This window comes from Mus caroli, unplaced genomic scaffold (assembly GCF_978045245.1).
Source record: "Mus caroli unplaced genomic scaffold, Mus_caroli_1 scaffold_3, whole genome shotgun sequence".
Classification (NCBI taxonomy): domain Eukaryota; kingdom Metazoa; phylum Chordata; class Mammalia; order Rodentia; family Muridae; genus Mus; species Mus caroli.
In genome coordinates, this window is record NW_028227258.1 from 120,879,461 (window position 1) to 120,903,362 (window position 23,902).

Genomic DNA, 23,902 nt, shown 5'->3' on the forward strand with positions numbered 1-23,902 from the left:
CTTTCAGGGAGCAGTCATGATAGACCCCGTTTTGTGAGCATGCCATAGCCTAAGCAGTAGTGTCTCGGGGCCTCCCCTTGAGCTGGATCCCAATTTGGGCCTGCCACTGGACCCTTTTCCCCTCAGGCTTTTCTCCAATTTTGTCCCTGCAGTTAATTAAAATTTTAAAAATAATAACACCACAATTGGAGCATCACCTATACAAAAAGGTGCTTTGTGCCTCTTCTCAAAGCATCATTTTCCTGGTTTGCCTGTTCTGTGACTGACCTTTGGGCTGCATTCCTTGCCCCTCCATCCTGTTGCACTGAGCTTCCTGCTCATCCAGCATGGGTTGTCCCAGGAAGCAGAGGTTTGCCCTGTGGCAACTGCTGACATCTCTTTCTCAGTGGTGGAGAATCCTGGCTATGGAAAGTACCTGTGGCAGAGTGAGTAGTCAAGGGAACTGACACCTCACAGCACCTTTGTAACTGATTCCTAGAGTTCTATAGAGCCTGGTACAGCTGTGAACAGCTTAGAAATTAAGTCAGCCTTAACTGTATGCCTCAAATTTTCTAAATTTCTATCAGTTTCTATCATTTAGAAGGCTGAGATCCCAGACTAAATAAAATGGAAACAGAAAGTAAGTTAAGCACTGCTGCTCTCTCTCTCTCTCTCTCTCTCTCTCTCTCTCTCTCTCTCTCTCTCTCTCTCTCTCTCTCTCTCCCTCCCTCCCTCCCTTCTTCCTTCTCCTCCATCCCTCCTTCTCCCTCTCCTTCTCTCTTCCTCTCCTCCCTACCCCTTCCCTCTCCTTTCCCCCTCCCCCTTACTTCTCCCTTTCCCTTCACCCTCCCTTTCCTTTCTTCCTCCCTCTTTCCCTCTTCCTCTCCCTCCTCCCTCCTTCTCCCTCCTTCCTTCCTCTCTCCCTCCTTCCCTCCCCATTCTCCTTCTCCCATCCTCTCCCTCCTTCCCATCAGTGAGCACAATGTGCCTCACCTTCCTGCCCCAACATTTCCCCCCCCCCAAGCTTCCAGCCAAATTAAATCCTTCCTCTTTATCTCCTCATGCCATGTATTTCATCACAGTAGAAAGAGAAGGAACTACCGCCTTATCATTCGTAGAATCATGATCATGTACCACACAGGAAAAAAGTAATGGAAAGGCAACCAAGACAGGATGGGAGCCTCAAACGGAGCAAAGACAGTGACAGAAAACCTGTCTCACAATTATTAACATGAGACTGAATATTAGATTAACGGGAAAGCCAAAAGAGGGTTAGTGTATCTTAGAACAGGATATTTTGACTGGGTACAATAGACTAAGAAGACACTGCACACAATTCCTGTTCTTCAGGGGTTGGCTAGCATGGGGTCATTCTGAAATGATTTTATGTGTTGTTTGTTAGGATTAAAAACATTGAGTAACTGTGAGTAGTGAGTGCACATACAATTAGACAGGAGGAATAAGTAATGGCATCTTAACGTCCAGTAGGGCAACTCTTGTCTGGAAGAATTTAATTATATATTTGATGAGAAGTTAAGGGGAGGATTGAAAGACTCCATTCACAAAGAACGATGAACATTTAAGGAGCTAATGACCCTGATTTAATTATTACATGCCATAATCGTGCCTAGAATCGTAATTCTCCACCCACAGTTATGTCAATCAAAATATTTTTACTTGTAAAAAAATTAGGAAAACATAAGTAAACATATCAGGGCTAGGAAGAAGAAGGCTTCTTGCTGTCAGCCAACACATTCTTTCTAAGGAGAAGAGAAAGGCTAGAATGAAACCCGTGCTGTTCTGCTGCTTCCAAAGGTGTAAATGTGTGGTTTTTAACATGTGTACGTATGAGCAGGTTCCAACTGAGATGCAAAAATAAACTCGGCTATACATACTTTCTTGTTCTTCTGCCTGAAAAGGGCTAGTAGTGCCACCATACGTCAGTGTGTACATACCTGTGGTCTGATCTTGTTTTCAAATGTCATCCTTCAATAGAAGGAATGGATTGACCAAAGATCAATGGTGATCTTTTGATACCAAGTCTAGGACTGGGAAAAGAAAACTCATTCATAGAGCCACCTGTACTGTGTGTAATGATGTTTTAAAAGCTGCCATTATTTGGGAAGGGCAGAGAAGCAATCCAAAGCTCTCAGAGATCCAATCTTGTACAATCTGAACCAGAGATAATTACAGTATCTAATTATTGCAAGACAAATGAATGAATGAATGAATGAATGAATGAATACGGAAATAGGAGAAAAGATTCAGCTTTTACAGTGGATTTCCAATTAATAAATTTAGAAGAAATTAGAGATTAGAAAATCATTCTTTGGTATGTGTCATGTAATATATGTTGTAAGCAAGGACCATCAGACACCGATAAAAAGAATTGTCAAAAGAAGGGCTCAGATGAGACTCTCACAGTGCCCATATGAGACTACAAAGAAAAAGGACTGGTTACTCTTCCCTTCAATGAGTGTCAGAAGCGGGCACAGCCTATAGTAAGTCATGTTGGTATCATGTGCCCTGTGATATCTAGGCTAAAGTGGACACCCTGTCACATCAACAGCATTCTAATCAAAGGTACAACCTCAAGGTAATAATGAGAACACAGAAAAACATTAAAAACACAAATATGTATAAAGACCTAAACGGTCCTCTTCAAAAGTAAGACAAATGAGGTAGAAAATATTTTCAGATTGGACCACACAGCATGCTCTAAACAGCCAACTTCTTTAGTCCTGGACCAAGGAAAACAAGGGGTTAACTGGCCTGCTCAAAGTTATGGTTTGTAAGAAGCAGAGCCACGACTTAAACTAGACAGAGATAACAAGTAAATGACGGGAGAGATATGCCCAGAGAAATTGTGATCCCGTGACATAATAAGAAGTATGTGGGGCTTAGGAGATGGCTCTGTGGAGACAGGTACTTGCTGCCAAGTCTAAGGACCTCATCTCTGGGACCCACATGGTATAAAGGAAAATGTTTATGCAGTGAAGACTCCATAAGAACTACACTGGCAGGGTTTGGAGCATCTCCAGGGCCCCATATACAGAAGTACCTACTGTGCACAACTGACTTCCAGGGCATAGGAGTCCCCCACCCCCTTCACTCACCTGGGACTGTGTGGCTCTTCCATGTTGCCACTTCTGGGTTGTATCTTTTTTTAATAAATGGGCTGTGCACTCTCCTGAGTCTATGAGCCATTCCATCGAATAGTTAAACACAGAAACCGGGTTATTGGAACCTCCAGTTTGCAGCCAAACCTGGCAGGATTTGTGGGTGATCTAAGAACACTCACTTATGGGGAATATCTGAGGTTGGGACTGTCTTCAGGGACTGACTCCTTAACTTAGAGGCTTTGTGCCAATTCCAGCTGATGTCACTAATTCCAACTGAGACAAAGTATAGGATGCCAGCTGCTGCCAAGAATTCATGCCCAACGCCCCTATGCGTGCAATTGCAACTAATGAAAAAGAAGCCGTGAACTTGGAGAAAAGCAAGAAGGAGTATATGGGGGGGTGGGGAGTGGAAGAAATGTTAATAATACCTCAAAACAAGAGCAGCAACAAAAAAGACTTGGTGTGCAAAGTGTCATGTGTTGAGTCTGAGTTTAAAAAAATTAAAAAAAAAAAAGGCAGTTAACCTCTCTCCACACAAGAGGGTAGGCAGTGTGAGATATAGAAAGAGAGATTTCACCACAGCCTAATGCCCACTTACAGAGGAAAGGGTTCTTTACAGATCTAGGGACCTCAGGCCTTGCACATACCAGGCAAGAACTCTACCAGTCAAGGTCTACCCAGCCACACGACCAACCCCCACGCCCACCCTTGCACATGAACACCCTGCCTCAGAAGTTCTTGACCCCAGTTTCAGTGCACACATGCAACACAGTCTGCTAGAGTGGTAGAGTTGAAGTCTAAAGGCATGCCCTCCCCTCCATGCTTTATAGTCAAGTTTACATCTGAATAATCTGGAATTTTACTAATAAAAACACAGGTGTGTACTTTATGGATACAATTAAGAGAAGTATAATGGGGAAACCCAAAGAGACTCAGATCAAAAATGAAAAGTAAGCTTCCAGCCGTGAGTAACCCTTGCTTTAAGGAGCCTATAAAAAGGCTGGCTGTGGTGGCACACACCTTTATGCTGGCAAAGACAGGTGAATCTCTGAGCTCTGTGCCAGCCTGGTCTACAGAGTGAGCTCTAGGGCAGCCAGGGCTATACAGAGAACCTCTTTCTTAGAAAGCAAACAAACAAACTTCCAGGGGTAAACCTGGGAGGTGAACTGAGAATGTGTCACAGGTCTCTGTGTCAGCCCCATGAGTCAGTTTCAGGCATGTGGAAATATTCTTTTCACTAACAACAAAGATCATCACAGATATTAACTGTGAACAGTTTCGCTCTGGTTTTCGTAGATGATACAGGGAGCACCCAATCACGGGGCTTTATGTAGATGTGTTTATGTACAATAGACATGATTTTTGCAAGTAGAACAGATACGCAAGTAAATAAAGAATAACAAAAACAGAAACATAGGTGGTGTTGGGGAAGGGAAGCAAGTCTAGCCCCCAGCCCCTTTCACTCCGCAGGCCATACTGGCAAATGAGTGGTTCTTTTCACACTGCTTAGATACCCTTGGATTTTTTTCTTTGAAGTTATTTTGAATTTAATTGCAGATATTCCAGTAATAATCTTGAGACATAATAGCATCTGTTAATAAGAAGAGTACTTTCTGAAATATTATGACACGTTTCACTACTTTCTTCAAAAACATAGAATAACAATATATAAAATTGGAACACTGACACCAAAAAGGGTAAATTGAAATGCCAAAACTATGGGGCTGTTTCCTAGTGCCTGAGTCGTAACATGTGTCCCAGGTATTGTAATTGTTGGGAATTGTGTTGGAAAAAGGAAGGATGTTGAAATGAATGGAGCAAGAACTAAAAACCAACGATAAATTATAAGGAACTTTTGCCAAGAAAGGAGAGAAAAAAAAAAGACTTTCCAGTTATGATAGCTATGTGGTCAGGGGCCAGAAGAGGCTACTTGGGACAGGAAAGCAGATCAGGAATGTGTCAGCAATCAGTAAACTGAGATCTGATTCAAGAGATCATCTGGGCCCATTATCCATCTGCCTCCTGTTATCCAAGGAAGAGGAAGGGAGAAGGAGGAGGTAGAAGGGCTAGGAGGAGGGAGGAGAGAAAAGAGGACCACGAGGAGGATGAAAGGAAGAGAGATTGGGAAGTAGGTGGAGAAGGAGGAATGAGATGAAAGAGAGAGGAAGAGAAAGTGGAGGAAGAAGAGGAAGAGGAGGAGGAAGAGGAAGAGGAGGAGGAAGAGAAGGGGCAATCAATTCCTGATAGCTTAAAAAGAAACTATGATTCAATCTGTCTTTGAATTTCTCAGAAATTCCTCCGAGCCCTACCAACTCTGCTCCTCATAACTAGAAGGAGGCCAAGGGAGCCGTGTCCTCCTGGCTGGTCTCCAGGCTGCCTTTATCTGATGCTCAGGATAAAAATCTGCTCCTCCATGGGGCAGTTTACTGAAAAGAAACTGACAACCTTCTGCACTTGCCTCTCAAGCCCAGCCTTTCCCATCTATCAGGAGGGATACAGTGTAGGCTTCTTGCAAAGATAACAACAGGCGTGGGGTACCTGGGCCTGGGCACACAGAACGTGGTAGCTGTCCTCATTCATCAAAATAAGATTTAAGACTTATACAGAACATCCCTACTCGTTTTAATTCTGGGATTGTCCAGCCCTGGTGAGGTAGGTAGGGAAGGGTTACTGACCCATTTTACAAATGACTCAGTGAAGACCTGTAATTCCTCAGGCCCAGCCAGCTGGCCAATGGAAGAAGGCACACTGTGGAAAAAGAAGACAAATCTAGATAACCTCAAATTTCACGGAAGCCTGGAGAGTGCATGGATTAAGAAAAGCTACATTGGAGAAAAATTGAAGAGGAGCCAGAAGGTTTCTGATTAACCCTCAATTCAAGAGAAAAATTACCTTGCTAAGACTCTCTTTCCCTATGCAGAATCAACGGTTGGAATTTTACACTTCTTCGAAAGACCAGTAGGGCAACAGAATGCACACACAGCTCCATAAGGGCTGGCCACAGTGGTTCTCCTTAGGGTGGAGGAAGAGAAATCCATTACATTAGACATTCCTGAGATAATAGCTCCAGAGACCAAGAGCAGTTCAGGTTTGTGTTGCAAGGAGGAAAGAAGAGTGGAGGGGGGAAATTATTTCTGACACACCTAATTATGACAGAAGCTCACCCCATAGTCCTCAGGATCGTTCACATGCTTAGATATCAGCATGTCAAATTACCTCTTCAGATCTTAATAACATAATCCTGAAAGTTTCAGCTCAGACCGTGAGAGAGGGAGAAAGCCTTCTGTTGAAGGAGATAGCAGAGCTAAGTAAGCTACAACTTTTATTATAATTAATTGTTCAGTGTGAGTTTTTAAAGTTAAAATGAAATAAGAAAGGATTCCGTGTTTGCACTTCTCGTTCTGCCTGCCTCTCCTCCCCGTGGTGTGTGTGTGTGTGTGTGTGTGTGTGTGTGTGTGTGTTGCCTTTTGGAGGCATATGCTATCATAGCAACAGAAATGAATCAAGAAAGCCATAGTGAGATTACAAGTATGGACATCCATACCCCGCTTTTAATGGAGGCTCTCAGGTCCTTATGCTTGAAAGGCAACCACTTTACTGACAGAGCCTTCCCCCAGTCCCAATACTTCTACTGACTCTAACTAAAACATTTATAGCAAAACAGCACCCTAGTGTAGAAAGTCTCGGAGGGGCAAGCATGTCACTTAGAACTGTGCCTGGCACCCAGGATGTTGCGAATAAGCACACACCTGACAGTGAGAATTGGTTGGGAGGAGATGAGGCACGAGGGGGGGTCGATGGTTCTTCAATGTCATAACTTTCAAAGCCTCACTTAAAGCTAATTTTCTAAACTCTATGACCTTTATTTCTGCCACTTTTCCAGATGAGACTTAATGAGAGTTTCAGGTCACTACACACCCTGCTCAGGGTTTTCTCAGCCTCGCTGTATAGTGTGACTCCCAAGCCTGGCAAGAACACAGGCTCAAGGTCAAGGGCTTGAAGCTGTGGAGCTTGAGAGAGTACTTAGCGGGGCTTTTATTTTTTCATTCATTAAATAGAGATAGAATACCTCATAATATCATTACATTATTAATATTACACACTATCACTCCAGCATCCTTAGGTTATCAGCAGTTTCTAACCACTCCCATCTTTTGGTTACAGACTTTCTTAACACATGCAAGCAAAAGCCCATGGAAAATTCAAATGTCCATGAAGAGCAAGGACAGAGATGGATGTGACAACAGGCTGCCTGCTGTAGGTTTAGCGTGGTCAGCTGTGCCGGGCTGAGCTTCCTGAGGTCTCGTGGGTGGCCAGCCCACCACCTTTTGCATTCAACTTAAACAGTGCAAATGCAGAGCAAGAGAGGCCATGAAAATCCACCGCTACCACTGGTCAGGAAGCTGGGCCCTTCATCATCTGTGTCCTGCACTAGAGCACACGGAACCCACAAGACAGACAGGAATTGTGAATTACAAAGGTCGTGGGAAGAGCTTGGGGTATGGTGGGAGACATGGCTCCCAGGTACTCTCTAAAAAGGGTCTGGAGTTATAGGATGGGGGGGGGTGGTTTGGGTAAATGAGAGCCCCTGCTTCCTAGTGGAAGTGTGAGGTTGGGGAACTCCAGAAAGAAGATGGGCAACAGCATTGGCAGGAAGAGAGAACATGGGTTAAGGTGCATCAGCTGGTATGACTAGCAATTGCCAGGGAAGATTTTCACCCATTGAGAGACAATGCCTGCCACCTTGAGCTTTGTTGTCAGATAACCTGGCTTTCGGATTCTATTAAGCCTTTCCCCTGCCTCCTTAGAAATCCTCAGATGATTACTGCTTGCAATGTTTAAGTAGGTCACAAAACTCAAAGAATATATTGCTCCCCCTCCAATAGACCTCTGAAATTAGGTTTCAGAGAATTAGATGGCAACTCTCCCTAGTAGGGTCTGTTATAACAAATTCTACCTGCCTGGCTGCTGTCCCTTTCCACTCTGTTTAAAGGCTCCAGCTCACTGCGCAGTAAAAGCTAAGAGCATTTTTTTCCCTCAGAGAGGGAAGTAATTCTCCAGGTGAAAGAAAGCTGAATGTGGATTTCTACGAGCTTCTCACGATTGACATGGCTTTGGGGGGGTGTGTAGCACAGCTCTGGAGAGACAGTCAAAAGGACCATAGAGCGCCACTGTAGAGAAAACAATAATATTTCAAGGCCCAGCTCCACTAAAGTCCTGATAACAACCGCAGTCATGCTTGGCTATGGCTTGACACACTCTGATAGTTGTGACCTGTTCACCTCCATCAAAAAAGCCGTCCATCCATGCTGCTTATACAGAGAGGGAAATAATAAGAACTCTTCAAAGGACTCCCCCCTTCTGTAGTTCATTCTGGGGTTCATACAGAACTAGGGAACAAGATTCTGATCAGGAGGTGGCTGGCCTCATAGGAGCAGGCACTTTCTATTAGTCTCTTTATTTTTTTATAAAGACTTATTTGTTTTATTAATTGTGTGTGTGTGAGTGTGTCTGTGTGAGTGTGTGTGTGTGTATGCGTGTGCTTCTGGAGGCCAGAACATTGGTTACCCTAGAACTGGAGTTACAAGCAATTGTAAGCCACCCAATATTGGTGGTTGGAACTGACCTCAAGTCTTGTTTAAAAAAAAAAAAGCAAGAATTCATGACCACTGAGCCCTCTCTCCTGCCATCCCTTCTAGCAGGGTTTCAACATGTGCTCTACCACACTGAGTCTTTACTGCCTCTCTGCATCTTTGTCTGACTCATTTTCCCAACTTGGGAAGTGTTGACAATGATTCTCAATGAATGTTGCAGGTTTCTTGTTTTGTTTTTGTTTGTTTTGAAACAAGGTCTCAGGTAACCTCAGCTGGTCTCAAACTGCCTCCAGCTCACTATGTAGTCAAGAATGGTCTTGAACTCTTGATCCTCTCATCTCCATCTCCCAAGTGATACATGTTGGACTTTCAGGTGTGAGATACTACAGTGCTTTTTTTTTTTTTTTTTTTTTTTTTTTTTTGATGGGGCTGAAGCTAGAACCCAGGGCCTTGTGTATGCTGGGCAAGAACTCGAGCAACTGAGCTACAGCCTCAACCTTGAATGTTACTTTCAGCAAAGACTTTAACTCAGATTCTGAGCTACCTGTAAGTATAAAGCAATCAAGGAGAGCCTCTACATACATGCCCTTCCCCGCATGAGCATGCATGCACATATACCATACATACATATAACTCTCCAAAAAAAAAAAAAGAAAAGAAATGGTTCTCTACTCTTTATCATAGTGGGAGAGATCTACTGAAATGAAGTAAACCCAGAGCAAAGTGTGCTGTGCTTGCCCATGGTATTTTGACTGCTGAGAAGGGTCCCTTACAATGACTAAGTTATAATAAATAATATGACTATAGTCATACTATTGAGGAAACATGCTAAGGCCCAACAGTGAGAATAGAATTTCATCTGGGCTCCCCCTGAGACTAAGACCTGGCATTAAATGTTTAGCAAGCATCATAAAGGATTTCCTGGTTCATCAAGGTTTGCATGTAACTCAAAAACCTGAATCTGTTGTGATTCTTGGATGTCTCTTGAGGATGAAGACCTGGCTCTGAATTCTTGGTATGGTGCCAGGTTTCACTTCTCTCCCAGACAGGCCCCGTGTTGCTTTTTCTAGTTTACACTACAGAATGCTGCTTTCCAAAGTGGCGATCATTAGAGATTTGCAGAATGCTTCACATATGCCATTCATTTTTAATGGGCTATTTGACTCCCCATGAAGTTCACACACAAGAAAGAGATTGTACAATGTGAACCAAGGAAAGAACACATGGCCTGATCCTCCAGGGTGCTGAGAACATGGGGCAGTGGGTACTTGAAGACTTTTATGGGAAGGCTCTGTACATGGCCATGCCTTTCAGCACCGAACAAATTAAACCATAATCACGACCATGCCGCCACAGTACTACTGGATGGTGTTCTTTTGTGATAACATACATATGGAATTCTTTTGGGGCCTGCCAGGATAATAACTGCCAAAATCAGAATAGCAAGTTGTTTCAAGTTTTGAAATAAAAATGTTGTGTCTTAATACTTTCCAAGGCTACTGAGATAGCTCAGTAGACAATGACACTTGCCACTAAGCCCGATGCTCCGAGATTGATCCCCAGGACCTACAAAGTAGAAGAAGAGACCCAAATCCCGAAAGATGTCCTCTGACCTCCACATACTCGCTGTGAATTGAGGGTGCCCTCCACTCACCCCACAAATAAATATATGCTTGTAAAAACAATTCACATTTTCTTTCCCACTACAAGACATATTATGAGGCGTCTTAAACATTTTCCCCATTCTACTGTTTCACAGGGTTAAATATCATTCCCAGTATATAGGCCATTTTCAAGGTACTTTGAAATCTATTCTCTAAGGTTTCAGTTTGCAGAAAAGAAGTCTATGGTATGACCAGTCAGGTTTGCAGGAAAGAGAAACTGATGGAAAATGGTACTTCCATTCCCTAGGGCTCCTGCACAGCTTGTGGGAGGCTGAGAACTGATGCCTCCCCAGGTGGGATGCTACCTGCCTGTGTTTTGGGTAGTTGTCTTTTATTGTCCTTTAGAGTCAAAGAGAGCAGTTTGGTACCTTGTAAAGAGTGAGCCTTTCCCAGCCTTCACTGTGTGACTGCCAGGCTCAGCATTTGAGAAGAATCCAAGAATCTAAAGCAAGTAGCCACAAGTCCTGTGCTTTGTGGAGGAAGGGCAACTGTTGTAGGCCTTCACAATTGCGGGTCTTCTTTTGGCTTCTGCCTGGAGTGAAAAGCTATTCTTTGCTCAAGCCCTGGCCTCACTGAAATTGTTGTTTCAGGGTCCTGGGCAGTTGCCTCTTTCCAGGATCCACTCGCTCCTCATGAAAAGAATGGGGCTGCCGGATGCGCAGTCTAACCTTGGCTCTGCCGCTCCACAGCCCGTGGCTGCCATACTCTCAAGCTTCAGATATCTTATCCATGAGGAGAAACAATATTTCTTCTGCTACAAAGTAGAAAAAACTAAATGTTGGTAAAGCATTCAACCCTGGGCCCTCCCTGCACCAGATGCTTAACAAATGGGGGCTATCATGGTAACAGCTATTATTCCGGCTATTTCCTAAACTTCCTCTTCTTTGTTTTGTCTGCTTAATTCTTCCCTTGTCTGTTTTTAATGTTCTTCCAGGAGGTATTCAGTGGACCCAGAGTTCCTTTCTCCTGACTTGGATTTTCCCCATAACCCCCCTCTCCTACCCTCCCTCCCCAGACAACTCAGCCACAGTTCCCATGTCTTCAACAGGAACCGGCCGTCCTTTTCCCTAAACTCCATCTGGAACCAGGCGTGATTTCCACAGAGCAGCGCCACATCTGCATGTCATTAGGGTTCAGCTCCCTGGGACCCCATTGGTCTGAACAAGATGCCAAACCCACAGTGACTTTTTAGGGAAAAGCAACCCTGTCAAGAAGCTCCGTTATACATCTAAAATAGAATTTGATTCATAAAAACTTCACTTCAGGAACAAATCTGTGGGATCTTCAGAAAAGAAAGCTTTATATTCTCGACCAGGTGGAGCCTTTCCCTGGATTTAATGGGGACAGAAACGAAGGTAATAAAAATTTATTGGGCATCTATTTTGTGCAAGGAACTGTGATAAGCATTTCACACTCATTATGTTATTTAATTTTCATAACTATCCTCGAGAGTATTGTTATCTTTAGCGTGAGAAAGCTGAGATTCCCAAGAGGTAAAATGAGCCACCTAAGCATCAAAGCCAGGAAGTAGCAGGACCGAGATGTACCTTGAAGTCCCACTTCTTGGTGCTATGGGATGTGTCATGGCATGTGAAACACAGCAGAATATGCTCCTCATATTGGCGTCGTCTACCTAGTCCTTGGACTCATTAGAAGCCGGGGACTCTCCTGCAGTGGGAATGAGGGAGCTTGTACATCTTTGGCAGAGAGGTGGCTTGCAGCTCTCTCGGGTCACAGGATGTCTTTCCTACAGTCTGGTCTCTCTTTTTTTTGTTTGTTTGTTTGTTTGTTTGTTTGAGACAGGGTTTCTCTGTGTAGCCCTGGCTGTCCTGGAACTTCCTCAGAAGACCAGGCTGGTATTGAATTCCAAGATCCACTGCCTCTGCCTCCCAAGTGCTGGATTTATAGTTGTGTGCCACCACTGCCTGACAGTCTCTTTTTTATCTCAAAATTTCCATAAAGTCCCTGCTTACATGATGGACAGTTTTCCTTTCAGTTCTAATGGCTATACAGAAAACACTAAGCCTACGGTCTAAAGGTGAGCCCTCTTTCCTTGGAACCGTGCATGAACAAAGGTGAGAACTACGGCTTCTTCCCTTTCAAGATGGACATGCCACAAACCAGACGCTAACGTGACCAATAGCTTAAATGAGGCCTCTTCTTAAGGGGTGCATGTGGTGGGAAGGGAAGCTTATTATGCTACTCTTGGGGAGACGAGCAGGGCAGTAGGTAAAGTCATGAGTGACAAGCTCAACTGTGCTCTACAGAGGCGAGGCTGAGATGACCACAGGACTCTTATTTTAGAGGATAAGGTCTTCACATCTGGTTCCAGAACTGGGTTTCCCAGGGCAGGCTAGTCCTGATACCCAGAATTCATTTATTTGTTTTGAGTGATGTCTGTATGTTATGTCCTATTTGAGTGATGGCTGTGTGTTTTGTCCTATTTGAGGTTTTGGGTAAGAAATCAGTGAGGCAATTGAAAAAAAGTAAAAAAGACCTACAGCGTTTTTGAAGCTGCCTCTCCCCAACCAGCTTTATTGAGATCTCAGGTTTTTTACCAAATTATCTACCAAAGTACATGTAGAATAACCCACCTCCAGAGAAATTAAGATAATATTGCTGATAACACCATAAATTTTGATCATAGAGGGCTTGGGGAAATCACAGAAGTACTTCCAATTGGTTAGCTTTCGTAAGATTAAAAGGCATGAGGCAGGTTGCCAGGGACGTAGACATCGACTGTGAACCCCGGCACACTGTGAACCCAGTACGCCACACTAATGATTGGACGGGATAGATGCCCATTGTTGCCATAGTGGCATGAGTGCTATGGCGGTAACCACTCAGTTTCTGATGGACTAAAAGGCTTGTTCTGCAGGAGGAAGCTCATGCTTAGAACCCAGGGCTGGGCCCAAGGGTGAATCTACTACTATTAGTTTGCTAAATAGACATAGTATCAAGCTGTTCACTAAATTCATATCTTTATACACACAGTTCATCCCTTAGTTCTTATTAGAGAATATGCTTTGTGCAGTAGATAGAGGTTAATACAGAGATGTATAACTGGCCAAAGAGATTAAGTATCTATGAAGTGCTTATATGATGAAGACTTCTCAATGCAATGCCTGCACATTGTGTTGTGGCCCTAAGTCTAGATTTTGGTACTTTCCAGTCTGGATTCATACTACAGCTCTTCAAAAACCTGCCTTCCTGGCTTCAGCAAGCTGCTTAGACTCTGTGTTCCTCAGATTCCTACTGTGTGAAATGGTGGATGATAATGTCTGCTGCAAACTTTCGGTGTTGTGAGGCCCAGATACGTTGCAAACTTGTAATACAGATGTCACACAATGGGACATCTGTATCACACTTCTTCCTCCAAGGCTCAGGGTACATCACAGAAGGGGGTGAGTAAAGATTGTGAGAGTCAGGGGTCAAGGAAGACAAGCAAAAAAAAAGTGTCTTCTGGACATGACAAGACTGTTGCACTGTGAACTCACAGCAGCTGTGTTTACCTGCACAGGACCTTATACACAATGAAACCAGTAAACATCCCAGTATGGAGGGGGAGGACATGAGCCTCCACCCCTCTCTAAGGAGGCTTGCTTGTGGTTTATTTTTCTAAACCTTAAATCTATCTACAATCTATCATCTACTTTGTGCCAAGTCCTGTCCTAGGAATTCATCAGTAAGCAAATCAGGCAGAGGGGTCCTGATGACATTTGTGTTTTAGTTAAGAAAGGCAAAAAAAAAAAAAAATGCTATCCAAAATTGGAGTTTGTTGTAGGGTATGTTAGAAGGTGATATGCCAAGGGGACAATAACAAACAGCGAAGAGGAAGAGGAACTAAGATCATAGGAGGTGAGATGGGATAAGGATCCAGGACTTAAATTTACTGGTTGAACAGGACACTCATTAAATAAGATGTTCACATTAAAACCCAAACGTGGAAATGGCCATGAAGATCTGGGCACTGAACCCTTAGATGGTCACATACATTGCTAACATATAAAGACATATGTAGGAACCTCATCATATGTCCCAGTAACTGCAAGGTCACCAGGATGCCTGAACAAAATGAGCAAGAAACAGCAGGAAAGGAAGGCAAAAAGGATGGTAAGGGCTTGGCTGCTTAGTTTGATCATCCTAAGAAGCCACAGCAAGGTTTTGACAGAGCAGTGATGTACCTGACTTAAGGACCACTCAGTCGTATTGAGCATGTCTGTGGGGCGGGACCAGAGGTTGCTGGAAGCTGAGAGACCAGTGAAGAAGCTGTGGTAACTCTGCAGGGAGGCTGTGGGAGGGGCTCAAGTGGGCTACTGCATATTTAAATAGCAAAGCCAACAGACGTTGATATGAGACAAGAGAACAAGAAAGGAGCCAACAGTATATTGTGGCTAAGAACCAAAGACAGAGATACCTTTAACTGAGAAAGGAGATTGGGGTGAGTGGGAGGGACCAGAGTTTGGTTTCAGAATAGTAATTTTGAGGTGTCTGTTCAACATCTAAGTGGGAGTGTCAAGTCCACAGTTGGACCTGGTTGCAAGCAGGAAGTCCGGCTTGATCTAGAATAACAAAAATCCAAATACTGCATCTGGGTAGATGCTGTCTTAAGCACCCCAAGTCTGTAATGCACCTGGGCCTCACAACAGCAGACATTATCATCCACCATTTCACGCAGTAGGAATCTGAGGAACACAGAGTCTAAGCAGCTTGCTGAAGCCAGGAAGGCAGGTTTTTGAAGAGCTGCAGTATGAAACCAGACTGGAAAGTACCCGAATCTAGGCTTAGTGCCACAACACAAAGCGCAGGCACTACACTGAAGAGTCTTCAGCATATGAACAACATTTACTTATGAGCCTAAAGATCACCAAGAGAATATTATAATGAAAAAAGTAGTTAAGAAATTTGTTCACAAAATAACATGGACACCAGCAAGATAATCAGTGGAGAAAGATATTTGCTTTTAAAACTAATGACCCAAGTTGAATCCTGGGAGCCATGTTTTAAAAGAATAGAACCAGCTCCTGAGAATTGTCCTCAGACTTCTATAGGTGCACATATAAACATACAGACGCATGTACAATACATAACACACACATGCCATATACTACACACACCACACACATCACAAACACACAGATACTGCATACTGCACATACACACACACATGCACATTCCTCACACACACACACACACACACACATACGATACACAAACACACCATAAACCACACACAACAACACACACATACATCCACACATAACACACATGCACATATCACACACACATTTATGCACACACCACACAAACACACATACATGTACACCACACATACTATACACACACACCACATCACACACACACACCAAGTAAATGTAATTAATTTTAGTTAAGATGGACCTATCTCTAAGCCAATCACTATTATTTCTAAGCCAATCAGATGGACAGTAGAGACATAGAGCTTTATTATACTACTTTATTTTGTACTTGGCTGAATGTTTGTAAAGTACAAAATGAGAGCAAAGACAGGGAGCTAAGGAGGAAAAGAATGTCAACAGAGATGAAGAGCCAAAAGTGACCATGGAGAAGTGTGGGGTAGTGACTGTGTCACCAGACAGAGAGCTGGTAAGGAAGTAGCAACATTCAGAATCAAAAAAACAAAAACAAAAAAACAAACAACAATAACAACAACAAAAAACCCTCATAATTGAGACCAGCAAGAGTGTGAACTAGCTCCGGACCAGGTTCCTATACTGGAGCATGTGACCACGACACCCCATTAAGAAGACCATGACAACTGGTCACTCAGCATAGAACTTAGAGTTTTCCCTGCTACTGAGGTATCCTGATAGGCCCCGAGTATTTAACCAGTGAGCTTCCCTTCCTGGGCATCCTTTCCTGCAGAAAGTATTTAATCTCTAGCTTACCTATGCACCCTCATCCGCTATGAATAAAGCAGTTTGGACAAGCAAGGACTGCCTCCTTCATTAAGAATCGCTGTTGGGGGAGAGCAAGGCCTGTGTCATACAGAGCTGCCCTTAAGTGTTCTGTAAAAGGCAAAGGTCCCTTCGTACACCTGGAACTCAATTGAACTAAGCTGGATTCCTCCCACAGAAACACCGACGCCAGGCTCACCCCAAGCCTGCTGGCCCCTGTTCCCAACTCCTTGTGGTCCCCAGTGGTGTCTGGGTGCACAGGAGTTTGAGAACCACAGCCTCTGTCCCAGCAGCCCACTTCTCACCTAGAGAAAGATGGGCTGGGACCCCCTATCTTAGACTGCGTTTTGCCACCCCTGAGTGGCATGGAGGCGCCTGGCACCCAGGGGCAAGGAAGAAACACAGTCTAGTGCACCTGTGTTTCACCGCCTCAAGCAGCAGATCTACAGCATTCAGACACCCCAGTGGCAAGGCAGAAACACAGACCCACAGAGAAGAAAGAAAGTTCAGAGCATGGGATCCTGGAGACCACACGCTCCAGATATCTACAGCTGCATATAACATATCCTCAGGGTCCACAGACTTTGAAAACAATGTTATGAAAGACTACGGGACGCCTCCTCAGGGAGGGGGAAACCCTAAAATTACAACTTCTATGTGATCCAGTGATCTCACTCTGAGAATATATGTGTATGTATATGTGTGTGTGTGTGTATGTATGTGTGTGTGTATACATACACAAGGATATAATCTGCATATCAATGGTGTGTCTTCTTTTCTGTATTCACTGCAATATGACTCATAAGAGGCGGGCAGTGGGGTCCGCACCAGTGTCTGTCAGCAGTGGATAGATACAGACTATGTGATCGACATACACAGCAGAATACTATTCAACCTTAAAGAAGATGGTTATGCTATCATGAGACTAAAAATGAGTCCAGAGGACATGGTGTTGTGTGAAATAAACCAGGCACAGAAAGGCCAATCTGCATGGGTTTTCCCTTACGTGAGTCTGAAAAACTCTCTCCCAATAGTGAAGAATACAATGGTCTCTGCAGGGTGAGGTAGAGGCTGGTAAAGCCATAGAGTTTAGATGGGAGTTTTTGTATGGAACAGTGAGTGTCATTAACAGCATCTTGTACACTTGAAACTTCCTGTGAGTAAACTTTCATTTTTTTTTTAAAGCACAAGTGATATAAAGGAGGGATGGGAATAACAGAGATGGCGGTTTAAGTAGGGAGAGGAATGGGAAATTAGAGTGGAGGAAGGTCAGTGAAAAGGATAACTAACCCTCGGGGTGTTTGGAAAAGCCCTATGGAAACCTACTGTTTTACAGAATTCATATATTCATATAAGAGTTTAATCGGAGTTACGGAACACGAGGATAACACTCTTCCAGAAGCCATAAACTGCTGAACAAAAAGCCCCTTGCAGGATTAGGGTATCTTCTCTCTACTTGTTGCTTAGATGTGTCCCAGAGCCTCCAGAAACAACGCAGCCATTGTTATTGGTCTTGGTTGCCCTCACAAATGTGATGGTAAGACTTTGCTGCTGAAAACACGGCATACTTTGGCCACAGAACTTAAATTGTTACTGACCAGGAAGTGTCTTCCTTCTTGGCTAACTCTCATAGTGCTGAACTGTGTTATGCAGGGGGTCTCACTCAGCCACGGCCTCCTGAACTAAAATAATGTCTGGTGTGTTAAGATACAACCATTAGTGCAATAGTAACACAACTATTATGGGGTAACCAACTGCTTTCTGGTTAGATTTAAGGCTTTTCGACAGGAGGAAGCACATGCCTATTACTGGAAATCTGGACAAGAACTCATGACTGGTGAGTTCAGAGACCTCGGGGGTGAACCTGTTAAACTGTAAAATGAACATAGTAACAAATGACCCCCTAAATTCATATCTCTATCCCCATAGATTAGATCTGCTCTTAGACCTCATCAGAGAAGTTTCTTCAGACAGTAGAAACAACTTGTCAACGTGCAAAGAATAATCTTCTGTGGAGTGCTCAGCCACAACCAACACATGTGTATCATAGTCCATCCTCTCAAAGCTCAGGGATTATGGTGAAAAGTGACCAGGAAGACTGTAGGAGCCAGACATCATGGAGAAGCAGAGCAACGTAGTGTCTTCTGAACATTGCAAGACCTGGGCATTGATGAGCTCACAGTAGTTATGGATGACCGTGCAAGACCTGCATGAGATTGAGCAAGTCAACAGGATGGAGGAGGGGTTCCTGAGTCTTCACCCCTAGCTGAGGGATGATTGACAGTTGGTATCCTTGAGAGAAGGAGAATCCTTTATCTTTAGAGTTGTGGTCTCTGGTAAGCTCACCGTGTTCCAGTGGATAACCCCATACTTATGAATATTAAGACAACAGAGATTGGAATCAGTGAGCTGTAGAAGGAAGGAAGGAAGGAAGGAAGGAAGGAAGGAAGGAAGGAAGGAAGGAAGGAAGGGAGGGAGGGAGGGAGGGAGGGAGGGAGGGAGGGAGGGAGGGAGGGAGGAAGGACAAAAAGAAAACATGAAATTGGAAGGACTGTTAGGGGTTGAGGAGCTAAGAGGAGTTAGGGAGAGGAGTGGAGAGTGCATATAATCAGAATACACTGTGTAAATGCATACAACTCTCAAAATCCAATAAATGTATTATTTCTTAATATTTACTTATGTTTATGTGTGCTTATATGTTTCTTAATGGTCATTTATACATGACTGTGTGTGATTGTGAGGTACCCTTGGAGAGGTACACATGGAAGCCAGAAAAAAGCATTGGATCCTGTGAGCCATCCTGAGAGCCACCTAGCATAGATGACTGGTCAAACTGAAAATTTGTGCTTCTCTCTCTCTCTCTCTCTCTCTCTCTCTCATGTGTGTGTGTGTGTGTGTGTGTGTGTGTGTGTGTGTGTGTGTGTGGTGTGTTTAGGCCAGACTACATGGGTGGTGTTCCTTCTCAGGCCTTGTTTGAGACCCTGACTTGCTCATGGGTCTGTCAAGGACTAGCATTACAGGAGCCCAACCAAGTAGCTCCATCTTTGTCTAAGAAGGGATCAGGGCTCCCCCTCCTGCTGCTGAGATATGCAGACACCATCTCACATGTCAGCAACATGTACAGCTAAGAACACAGGGCTGGAGGAGCAGCTGGGGGCACGAAATCAGCATTTTCTTTCTTCCCCTTTTCTGCTAACATGAGGACATAGGATTTGTGAAGTCATCCAGTGTGACACATTTGGGTCACGATGCTATAATTTTGTAACTTTTTTATTATCATAGTTTGATATCACATAATCTATTTCTGTGATTAAACCCCATGATGAAAAACAACTTGGGGAGAAAAGAATTTATTCCATCTTACAGGTTAGAGTACACCCTGAAAGAAAGTCAGCTGGAACCCAAGGCAGGAACCTGTGGGTAAGAGCTGATGCAGAGGCCATGGATAGGTGCTGCTTACTGGCTTGCTCTTCAAGGTTTGCTTGGCCTGCTTTCTCACATAGCCAGGACGACCTGTCCAGGGGCAGCACTGCCTCTAGTGTGCTGTACCCTCCCACATCAATCTTGGATGAAGAAAATGCCCTCCCACAGACTTATCTACAAGCCAATCTGATGGGGGAAAGACCTCAGTTGAGGATTCCTCTTCCTCAGATGATTCTAGCTTGTGCCAGGTTGACAAAACAATGAAGCAAGCAACCCCAGTGCATCTGTTTACCTGTGTCTCATTATTTGTGTTCAAATCCCATCCCAGTGACTTACCTGATGTAGTAGCTTTAAGAGAAGGGAAGATTTACCTTCCACATGGTTTCTCCTCTTCGTAGTGTATGATCTGGTGGAGCAGAGATGTTTAACTAAAGACTACCAGAAGACAGACAGACAGAGACAGTCAGAGACAGGAACAGGCACCCAGAGAGCAGAGAGACTGAAGGCAAGAGAGACTGAGAGAGACAGAGACATAGACACAGAGAGAGAGACAGAATCAGAGAGAGACACACATAGACAGAGTGTCCTCAGGCTCACCTAGAAATCCCTCATTAACAGCCAATTAAGCTGGGCAGTGGTGGCACATGCCTTTAATCCCAGCACTTGGGAGGCAGAGGCAGGAGTATTCCTGAGTTCAAGGCCAGCCTGGTCTACATAAATAACAAAATATGGACGCATACTTTGTCATTGTCTGATAACATCCAGAGTGTGAGCAGGAGACTCCCATCCTCCAGGCCGACAGTAATCCATGAACAGTACCTTTGGTTAGAGTTCACCCAACCTGTTCTGAACACACCTAATCAGGACCACGGTACTTGGTAAATGCACTCCTTGCAAACTCAATCTCTACTTGAGAACTCATATTCTGGTCATTGACTCTTCAGAACTATGTCAGCACGAGTCTCTTCTCCTGGGTCTTCTGTGCTCTATCATTCTCTGAGAACATTTTTCCCTGGGTTTTGTTGTCTTGCCTCCCTCAGTTTCTCTACAATTTCCCTTGGCCCTGTTCCCAGCACTCTGGGGCAGGGTCTCATTTTGGCATCAGATTTGGCTCTTCTCAGCCCCCTCTCACCTCACACCTTGACCAGAACTTTCTATCTTGTAGTACAACAGCTCCTGTGCTGATGTCATGACCAGGTAGCATCGCTCACACAGTCACCTTGTTTTTCCCAGAAGTATAACAGCCAGAACTCATATTATGTTCCCATCTGTGGTAGGCAGCAACACACAGCACAAGTTAGTGTTTCCCCATCCCACTTCTGTTTGAAATTGGTTGTACCGTGTCTTCGTGTGCTTCTCTGTTGATATGATAAGCACCATGGCCAAAGTAGCTTAGTGAGGAAAGGACTTATTTCAGATGACAACTCACAAGTCAGAATCCATCACTGAGGGAAGTCGGGGTAGAAACCCAAAGCAGAATCTTCAGCAGACATCGTGGAAGAACACTGCTGACTGGCTTGCTCTCCATGGCTTGCTCAGCCTGCTTTCTTGTGGCCTGCCCAGGGGTCACAGCATCCACATTGAGCTGGGCCATCCTAAATCAATCACTAATCAAGAGAATGCTCAATAGATATGCCCACAGGCCGGTTTGATGACGGCAACTCCTCATTGGGGTTTCCTCTTCGCAAGTGACTCTGGTTTATATCAAGCTGACAAAAACTAGCCATCACAGGCCCCATGTGAACTAACTAGAAGTATCGTTTAACACTGTGGGTTTGGAGCTTCTTGGGAGCTACAGAACTCATTATTCAGATTTATTCAGTGCTAGCAAATAATGCTTGGTGAGAGGCTCTGGTGTTTGGTTGATGACTGCGGAACTCCGGAATTCCTTTTCTTCTGTTCCCATTGCCTTCCATTTGTAGACATCTCTATGTTGAAGGGCCTTGCAGTTTGCAGATGTCTGAGTGATTACTCCTCCAAATTAAGGTCAGCAGCAAGACTTGCCTTGCAATAAGCTAGCACTCCAGGAAACAGTGTGTCCTCACCATCTTGTGGTAGAGCCTAGAGAAAGACATCAGGCTCAGAGTCTCCCTTCACCAGCTGAAGCTCACTGGGAAGTTTACTTCAATTGAATGTCCACATTTTTCCAATTTTATCATTGCAGTGGGTCCTCCCTCAGTTAAGAACTTTTAGTTAAAGAGGTCCAATGAGACTGAGAAGAAGGGGGCTTGCAAGGTGGCACGGCTGACCCAGAAAGGTGGTGGAGGAATACTCGTGACTATTTTCATCTAAAACCATATCTTGTTTCCAGGGGAACCCTGAGTGACTCAACCCAGCTCTCTGTTGATTCAAAGCATACCCTGTGGTCAGCAGCAGCCACTGGCCTCTCATGCAAGGGATACACAAACTGTCCTAAGACATGGTAGCTTAATGTCCTAAAACGGGACATTGGGTTTATCCTGCTGAGGGACCTGCTCCAAATCAGAGTTTATGTCTAATGACACATAGCACACAGCTCTCCAGTAGAAATGGACGGACGGAGGCACTCGACTGGATGTGTAAATCTAGGGTTAATTGGGAGCTGAACGCTACAGTCCAAAGATAAAGGTTACCAGGTGTTGCTTGCACAGTCCTGAATCTGCCCCTTGCTTATAGTCACAAACAGATGTCATCAATTTATGGTTTTTCCTGTGTACAGTCTTCAGCTAGGAGAAACAAGAAAAAAGAAATTAGTCATTATACCCAGAAGGAATTTGTGAACGGGACATAAACTTTAAAGGTTATACATGGCGGGGGTGGGAGAGTGATGTAAGAAGTAAAGACAAACCAGCAAACAAGCTGCTAAGTCTTTGGGCCAACGCACTTTCGTGGCTTGTTTTATAATCCTTACATATTGTGCTTTAATCTGTAACTCTCAGGTGGAGCAAGTTTCCCCCAAGGCAGGCTGGGAAAAGCCTTCCTAGGCAGTGTGAAAGGTCTTTCCAGGGATAACAAGGCCAACATTTTTCTTTCCTGACTTTGTATTTCCTTTATTACTTTTGCTCACCAAGCCTACAGGGAGTGTAGAGTACAGCTATCAACTCTAATAGCCTGTCCACTCTCTGCACATATGGAATGAGATGGGAACAACAGTCCTTAAGGAACTGTTCAGTGGGAATCAGACTCCTTTGTGGCCAGGATAGGATATATGAATGACTCTCGGCATCTTCATCCCTGTGCCCACAAAGGGAACGCAATTGATGGATACTCACAATCACTTATCAATTTCCAGACATCCTACACTCAAAAATCTTTCAGGTGTTTAGCACCACATAGTAATAATAATTTATAATAATTTCTTTGGCAGTAGAGTTTGGTGTTTCAGGCATGAAACTTCCTGTGGTCATTACTGGCTTTGGTGATGAAAGTGCACATGTTTTGTGGCAGAAATGTAAATGTATATATATCCATATATATGTATATATACACATACATATACACACATATATGTGTGTATATATGACTATATATGAACTGAATACATATATATAATACATTATACACACACACACATATATATATGTATTTAGTAACTCCTGTAATCGCATATATGTCCCTAGTGTGAAGTGACACTGCACTTACATGGTACTGTGCCTAGTGTGAAGTGACACTGCACTTACATGGTACTGTGCCTAGTGTGAAGTGATGCCATGCTCACACACGGTGCTATGCACTGTCTCTCCATTCTTTCAAATTCTTTTCAAAAATAGATTTGTTTTGAAAGCTAAGAAATAAAATTACATTTAAAAGGGGCAAAGAAGCATTTGGCCTACATAAGCCAGAATTAAACTGTCCATCAGGAGAAAATCTTCAGTCAGGTCCTTCACCAGGAGCATCTGTTTCTCTAAGATCACCCTAAACATCAGTGTGAACTATAACATGGTCCAGATAACTGCATTCACAGAGCTTAACCTGTATTATGATGAATTGGATAAATTCAGTTAGTTAAGTTTCAAAGTGAGAGGAGGAATCTTTCCAAAGACTTGCCAATTCTTTCCATTCCACACTGTCCCTTTAGAATCAGAGGGCATAGATGTCTCTTGGCTTCCCCGCAAGGCCTGGCGTCACCACTGGCCTTCAGGAACATAAGCCTCAGTGTCCCAACTCAAACCAATGGTTGCACTGACATGAATGTATGTATTTAT